General features: G+C 29.4%; 2 protein-coding genes across 2 annotated transcripts in view; one reads left to right on the top strand and one right to left on the bottom strand.

Moving 5' to 3' along the window:
- The window catches only part of LOC117169763, a 160,334-nt gene that overhangs the window by 108,599 nt on the left and 43,511 nt on the right, over window positions 1-8,224 (top strand). The gene's annotated exons all lie outside the window — the stretch shown is intronic.
- LOC117168919 overlaps window positions 7,272-8,224 on the bottom strand; it is a 9,094-nt gene continuing 8,141 nt past the window's right edge. The window contains exon 6 of the mRNA XM_033354879.1: window positions 7,272-7,471. The gene's annotated coding sequence lies outside the window, so the exon portion shown is untranslated. The remainder of the gene's footprint in view (window positions 7,472-8,224) is intronic.

Below are 8,224 nucleotides of genomic sequence, written 5' to 3'. Positions count from 1 at the left end.
ATTTCGGGAGTACTTGCTTCTACGGGCCTTCCTGAACGTGGTTCGTCACTTATTGATGTACGACCACGCTTAAATTCATTTACCCTGTTATAAACCGTTGCTTGGCGAAGTAAACTTATATTTTATAGTCCATGTGATTGTATAAACAAATTGTATAAGGAATAATTCATCCTTTGAGGAATTTTAAAGCGTCTTTTGCATTCTTTTAAAAGTGATTTTCTTGACTACCCAATGACATTTTTATGAGCTCAATGTAATAACAAACGCGATTTTCATCACAAATCGTGTAACTAATTTGCAGTCTTGATAATTTTTAAGTGCTAGAAATTTCGAAACGAAACCAATTACTGAGGTTCTACTTTTTTCCCAAAACAGTGAGTTCTTTTATCCTATGAATTGAATATGTTATTTTCTAAGTACATGTTAAGGTTATGAATTATAAGAGGAAAGTGAAGGTGCAAAAATAGTGCAAATAGAAAGAATATTATCTACAAATTTAGAAAGTAGGATCACCCTCAGTAATTGGTTTCGGAACATGTCTTTTTCGCTCATTAAACTTTCTTGGTTTATGAATTTGTCCTAAAAATTTGATTATAATAATTGGGGGTATGCGGAAAGCTCAAAACTGCTAATCTAGCCCGAGCTGAATCAATGATTTTATTATTTGAAAAGGCTTTAAAAAAATTAATTACATTTCCAGATTTGTATACTAAAAAAAATTTGCATTAAATCAAGTAGGCTAATTTACTTGGCTGATTTTACTTGAAAGAAGCAAGTATTTTCTTTTAACAAGGAACCGATTTTCTTGAATCAAGAAAATAATAGAATCAGGACAACTATTTGAATCAAGAATATATTTGCTCTAAGCAAAAAACTATCGAGTTAATTTATTTCATTATAATTATTTGCGTGAAGTTTAATAAAATATTGAATTAAGAATATCATATTCTCATGATAAGTAACTAAAACTCTAACAAAATTCTTGATCCAAGTAAAATCATATACTTATTTTGACTACTATTTTAATTGAAACAATGTTCATGTTCTTGAGAAGAGAAAATGAATGTATTCAGCGAAGAAATAATTTGTCTTAAAATAATGCTTGAATATTTTCCTTCAAATAATTATTTATTTAAAACGAATATGAGATTTACTTTGAAGATACCTATGTCATCAAAATACAATCACATCAGTCTTTTCAATATAAAAACTGTACATTTGATACAATAGACATCGCACACATATTATGAAAATTAATATATTGGTATAAATTAATTTACTTCTTACTGCAAAAATATCTTATTAAGTTGACATGATATGCAATTGGTTCTCTTCGCCGCTAACAATTATTTTGAAATTCAATAATATTTATAAAATTCAATACATTGGTGCACATAATCAATTTTATTTATGCAAATGTAAATAGGAATTTGCAACTTTTATAAACTCCAAACTTTACGCTGACATATAAATCAAATCACTCATAAAACTATTTAAAAAATTATAAGGTTATTGCATCGGTAAATTTTTGTGGGTGAGAATTAAAAATTTTCAAATAGATTTAAAAAAAGTGTTATTAATTTTGAAATAATTATGCAAGACTCAAAAGTAATTTCATTTCTAAAATTATTAAAAGGTTATAAATGTACTGCGTCTATAATTTTTTCGCAGATTATTTGCTTGTATTAATCTACTTATACTTAAATCATTTCGAAATCTTTAACCGTGAAACATTTTTGTAAATAATAAAAAATAAATATATGACAGCATAAAACAAAGTTATAAGCTTTAAAAAATGCTTAAAAATACAATTATTATATTTTCTTGATATTTAAAAAAAATGTTATGCGTTTATAAAGAAAAATATTTAAGGAAAAAGAATTCAATTACATTTTTAAAAAGTTTATTAAAAATGTACTTCATTTTATGAAAGAATAATTAAAAAATTGACAATTAGAATTTTTCAAATGAAAGAATTGAGAATGCAAGGAGGAAGAAAATAAATATTTTCCATGCGACCACCGTGCGACCCTATCACTTTTAACCTGCAAGTTCTTGCACCAAACGTTCCTTTACAGAATTCTTTTTTCTTCTGATTTAGAAGTATTTTATACCTGAAATAAAAATAAAATATGAAGCACTTTTTTGAATGGGTAATATTTAAACTCGTGATCAATTCTTTTTTACATATTTTAAATTATTTTTGTTTGGAATTGTTATTTTTAATTAAAAACTGAATTAAAAAGTACTAGCAAAGAATTAAATAAATCGAAAACTGTGCGTTTTACAGAGGTTTTTGAAAATCAGAAAATATTTATTTGTCACTGAGGTTATTAAAGCGTTTTTCAACTCAAAAGTTATTAATTTTTTATAAGCTTTAGATCGTTTTTAAGCGGATTACATTTTCAAAGAAAAAATTATTGAGCCCTTTGTAAAATAAGTGAAGTTCAATTATTTTTCGCATATTTTAAATTGTTGTTTAAGGAAAGCAATTCCATATTCAAATCTTAGTAAATAATGTATGATCAAAGCATTCGATAAATTAAAAACTTTGTGGTTTATGTAAATTTTCGTATAGCAGAACATTATTTTTTGTCATTGATGTTATTAAAGAATTTTTTTACATGCAACTTTTCTTTATTATTCATTACCTTTGGGTCGTTTTTAAGCGTTTTAAGTATTTAGAAACAACAAGTGTTAAGTCACTTGTTAAATAAGTGAAACTTACTTCGCTTTTTCACATATTTCATATTATTGTTTAAGAATTTTTTTTTTCATTAAAAATTGAGTAAGAGATTATTATATACAATAAAAGAGTTGGATGAATTGAAAACTGCGCATTTTATGGAGAATTTTTGTTTATATTTTATTACTTTTAGATATTTTATAACATTTTTAAATATATTAAGAAAACAAAAGTATAGAGCCTTTTTTTAAAAGAGCAAAATTCAATTCTAAAATTTTTATAAATAAAAAATGGTATATTAAAGTCTCTCGAAAATTTTCAAGTATCATCAGAAAGATGTTTTCTTAAAAGAAACATTGAGTTCCACAACTTTTAGTTTGAAGATGGTTGAGGCTCAACATACGAGTTCGTACGACACTGCCTTGAAATTCTTACGCGAGATTTTGTCACCGAGATCCAAGTGCTTCGATAGCTAAGTCGGTAAAGCGCGCGCTTAGGACACTAGTTTAGGTAGGGTTCGAATCCTTGCAGAGTGCGAATATTCAAAGAGATTAAGCGTGAGATTATATTTGTAAGTAACATTGTGCGAGTATTACGTGTTTTAATAATTTAAAAAATTCAGATTATATAACAATAATTTCGAAAATAATTTTTTCTTCATTGAAAAATAGTGTTCAGTTGAGGCTCATTCTATTGATCCGATCCTTCATATTCTTATATGAAGAAAATATATTCTTGAAGTATATCAGAAATGATTTCTTGGAAGTGAACTATGTTCTGCATTTGAATACACCTCAATATGAAGAAACACAATAAAGTTTTAGAATAATAAAATGCGATATTCTATCTAAGAATACATTTTCTCAGATTAAGAAAATGTACGCTTGTTCCAAGCATACGGTAGCAAGTATTTATTTATTTGGAACAAACGCATACTCTATCGTCCTCATTCGTACCTGCGATTGACTTGAATCAAGTAAAATTTACTTGATTCAAGAACAATTTTTTTCAGTGTAAGAAAACGAAGTTCTATGGCAAGAGTAACCACTATTAGAAAATAGAAATATTTAGATAAACTAGAAGATAGAAGTTTATGTATGAAGGGTTTCAGAAATTTTGCTTCTGACTAAAGCTGACATTAAATTGCAATGAATAGAGAAAATCTCAAAACATGAACTAAAAGATTATTAATAACAAATAATTTTTTAATATCAATTGTATCCAAAAACGCCACCGGTTCCGACTTTCATACACTAAAAACGAAAAGTACTTGGATCAAGTACTTTTGACTTGGTTTTAGTCAATCGTGGGTCTGAATACGGACGATACAATATGGGTGTTAGTTCAAGAAAACGTTTACTTGGTGCCGTATGCATCGATTAATAGCAGATGTTCTTGATCTGAGAAAATATATTATTGGACAAAATATTACATTTTATTGATCTAAAAATATATCACATTCAGTTAAGCAATGTTAATTTAATTTAAGTATATATAGTCGCAATTTAAGGATATATGGTACTGTGACAAAACAATAGCTTCTTAACCTAAATGAGTTGTGTATTCAGGACAAGCACATGCATGTTTGTAAGAAGATACTAAAAGTTTAAATCAAAAATATATGACATTCAGTTAAGTAATATTGATTTAATTTAATTGCATATATTCGCAATTCAAAAATATATGGTATTGTGACAATACAATAGTTTCTTAACCTAAATGAATTTTGTATTCAGGAGAAGCACATGCATTTCTGTAAGAAGATAATAAAAGTTTAAATAAAGTAGATATTTTATTAAAATTAAGAATCGCGATTCTCGAAGAAAAGCTAAATTTACTTGTTTTAAGAGAAAATAATGTACTCAATTAAGCGACTTTATTTTCAATCTATAATTTATAAATACTTACTACAAGTTTTTTCGCACCTCATTGCGTAAATTACGTAGCAGAATGTGTATACATTAACGATATATACTAGTTTATGTTTACGACGCATAGGAAATAAAATACATCTTTTATGAAATTTAAAATTTATTTTTACATGAAACCATTGAAAGTATTTTCAACAACATCGTATACAAATATTGTATTATTTAAATAAACGCAAATTTCTAATTACACACTTTCAGTATATAAATTTTTTCATAGAAAATTAAGTTCTAGTAAGATACACTTTTAAGCACAGAAAGTGTCTACACTGAGAATTTCACATTTTTACATGGTTAAACATAGTTAAGATAATTTATAATTATAGCGCAGCTTTCGATAATTAAAATATTAATAGTGATAAATCACTAAAACACTCAAGGTGTTTCACCAAAGTAGTGCTTACAGCTAACAATTAATAAGGCTTTAAAAATTTAAAAACATTCTCAGATCAATCTTATATTTTAGGAAATAGAAAATTATGACATTGTTATTCGAGGCAGGGTACACTGTACTTTCCATTGACCATCATACAGATGTGATAGGTTTTAAAAGTAACTAGGTTCTTTTGCAGTACATAATCCCAATCTTTTCTTTCAACGACCCCGAAAGCATGAATATGATCAGTAAAAGAAACTACGCCAAATTTGGAGAAAATAAGATAAACTCGTTCATCTTTTAATAAAACAATTTGGATTTGACCAAATTTGGGAAATAAGTTATCATTGCCATATTTGACAATCATTTTTGGTTTATACAGTGTGCCATTAGCTTTTACACAGGATACTGTAAGATAATGATCAGAATCTTCCGGAGAAAAAATAGTTTTAACTTTAGGGTACTGAATCAATTTCTTTAAGTCCGATTGAACCTCGGCTCCCCATTCAAGACGACTCTCACATCCTCTTTTATTGAACAATTTTTCGTTCAGTATAAGTTGATGTTTTGTTGCCAATGTTTCTGCTGGATTTTTACGAGAATTCGTGATTTTTGCGTAACTTTTTGTTTCTCTATGTTTAGCCTCAAAACGAATGCTTGATGTTAATTTTGGTGGTCCTACTCTCAATATAAATCTTACATAATGCAGTAGGAAATGATGCTCAGATTTTAGATTTCCATAGAGTTTTATATACAATGAATGATGTTCATAGATTAAGTTTTTTAGCAATTAAGCACACTTTTTGTCAAAAGCTGGAGCCATTACCATGCAAACTATTTTTCTTAATATTACATACAGTTTCCAGTACTCATTATTTTCAGGAATCAAATCACCAATGATTAGACCAAGATACTGCACAAATAATGTCATTTCAGATGCTGAGTATATAATTGCACTCTTGTTGCAAACTATCAGATTTTAATATAGGAGGTTTATTTTCTGAATTCTTAGAGCCAAAATCAAAATACCGCATTCGTTCATTCAACATTTTAAGAGTAAATTATTGATCTATGTTAATAACTGTGTTAAGAATTTTACCCATGTCGTAACGCAATACACCTTCTGGTACGTCATGCATTACATCTAAAAAATTAATAGTGATAACGTGGTAACTTGGAGTGGAATTTCTAACTTCACAATCTCTTCAATTACTTCGCTAAATATTATTGCATTTCCCATGCGTTCATAGTCAGCAGTTCGATGAAATTGTGCCAGAAAAATGTTTCCCAATTCGCTAGCATATTCTTCAAAACCAACCTTAAAAGAATTACTGACATATTTTTCTTTAATTCATCCATTTCTTCTTGTGTATTATTAACCTTTCTGAATTATAACGTAGTAGTTGGACTGAATGTTTTGTGCGGTATGTAAGTTCCCAATTTTTTGAAATAAGATAATGATTGATTTTCAGTTTCGTGATCCATAAAAGCATTTTTAAAAGTTTTAAACATGGTATTTAATTCCGATAGTGATTGAGGATCTTTAAGGCTATTACTTTTGTCCTTTAAAGATTTACTTAGACTTAACAGATTTTTTAACATCATTAGTTATTTGCTCGACAAAATTTCGTGGTAATATTGGAAATGCATGTAATTTTGAGATAAAAGAAGCAGATGCAAAAGAAACATTATTCGCAAAGTTTAAAGGATTGAAGTTTGGAGCAGGCATCCCGGCATGTTCAACAGATTGAGTGAATACTGCGGGCAAAAGCTCATTATCAGTTACTACACATTCTGACATTTTGTGCCAAAACTAGGTTTTGGAAACAATGAATGAGACTTTTCTGAGCTTGAATGAAAAATGCTTGTGACACAAGGTTGCTTATGATCGTGTTTAACATGTATTAAGAAACCGTAAAAGTTACTGCAAACGCGATCAATGTTTGCAATGCAATGATTGATCCTTTTGAGCGGAATGTTTAAGTTTATAGTGACCCAATAACACTCTATCAGTCGAGCATTTTTCGTTGTAAACGGAGCAAAGATACATTGTGCCTAATCAATCGCATGGTTCTAAACTTTCACGTATCTACATCCCCCCCCCCCCCCCCCCCCCCCCCCCCCCCCCCCCCACGTCTGCACAATTTCCAAAAAGTAAGATCTTTTCACATCATATGCGGTTTCGAATTTATAAACCATACGTTGCACAAGATACCAAATGTGCTCGCTCTCAGGCGGATATTTCGCATTAAACGCATGGAAAGATTCAAAACACAATTCGATGGCCTGCATTGAAGAAGGGATAGTATAAATAATCTTGTCAACGAATACCAAAAAGTTGTTGATTCTTCAACTGTATGTCCTACAACAATGATAAAGGGTTGCAAAGTCATCCCTTTTCTGCGCATCTTCTCTTCTCGTTCCAATCGCTTAAGGCGAAACGGTAGGTTTGGCTGAGCACGGCAATGACTGCAGTGATATCTAAAAGAAAATCGGAAATACAGTCTAGTGCCCCCTGGCAAGTATGAAGACAACCTCATACCCGAAAATTGGTAGGATTCGGTTGGTAAAATTTTTGACCTGTTAGAAAGAGAAACTTAGCAACGCGAGAGACAGACAATATTCAACCATTTTTATCAAACCATGTTTCTCGGCTTACCTGCTCAGCTGAAGGGAAATATAGCAAACTGACAAATATCTGGTCTACACAATATGCGCGTGAAATATCACATAATGTTTTCGCATCTAATAAGAAAAATAATTAAATGAATAAAATTGTGTTTATAAATTTTCTATACGCCCACATAATCTGAATTAATGAACAAAACACGTTTTTTGGTAATTTTGCAATTTATCACGGTGAAAAATCGTAAAGCTAAAATATAAAATATTTGAAAGTTTCATATTCCTCCAGCTCGACAATTTAATTAAATTTTGTTCAATTTAATAATGTGTTGCTGTTCATATAATCGAAGTGATAGCTATTTCGTATGTAATGATCTTTTTACATTCTCACCCTAACGAGAAGGTATTGGTTTTATGTAAAATTTCATTTTGTCGGTTTTCGCCAAATCTCGACGTTTTGAGACCCACTGAGTCAGAAAAAACGATTTTTACGAAGGTGTTTGTCTCTCTGTAGTGTGTATTCTGTAGGCACGATAACTTTCGAAAAATTTATCAAATTGGATTCTGTTTTGGCACACTTTTTTAAGGTCTAAAAAGAAAGAACAAGTT

This window comes from Belonocnema kinseyi, chromosome 3, assembly GCF_010883055.1.
Source record: "Belonocnema kinseyi isolate 2016_QV_RU_SX_M_011 chromosome 3, B_treatae_v1, whole genome shotgun sequence".
In the NCBI taxonomy this organism is placed as follows: Eukaryota; Metazoa; Arthropoda; class Insecta; order Hymenoptera; family Cynipidae; genus Belonocnema; species Belonocnema kinseyi.
This window is presented reverse-complemented; position numbering and strand designations above follow the sequence as displayed.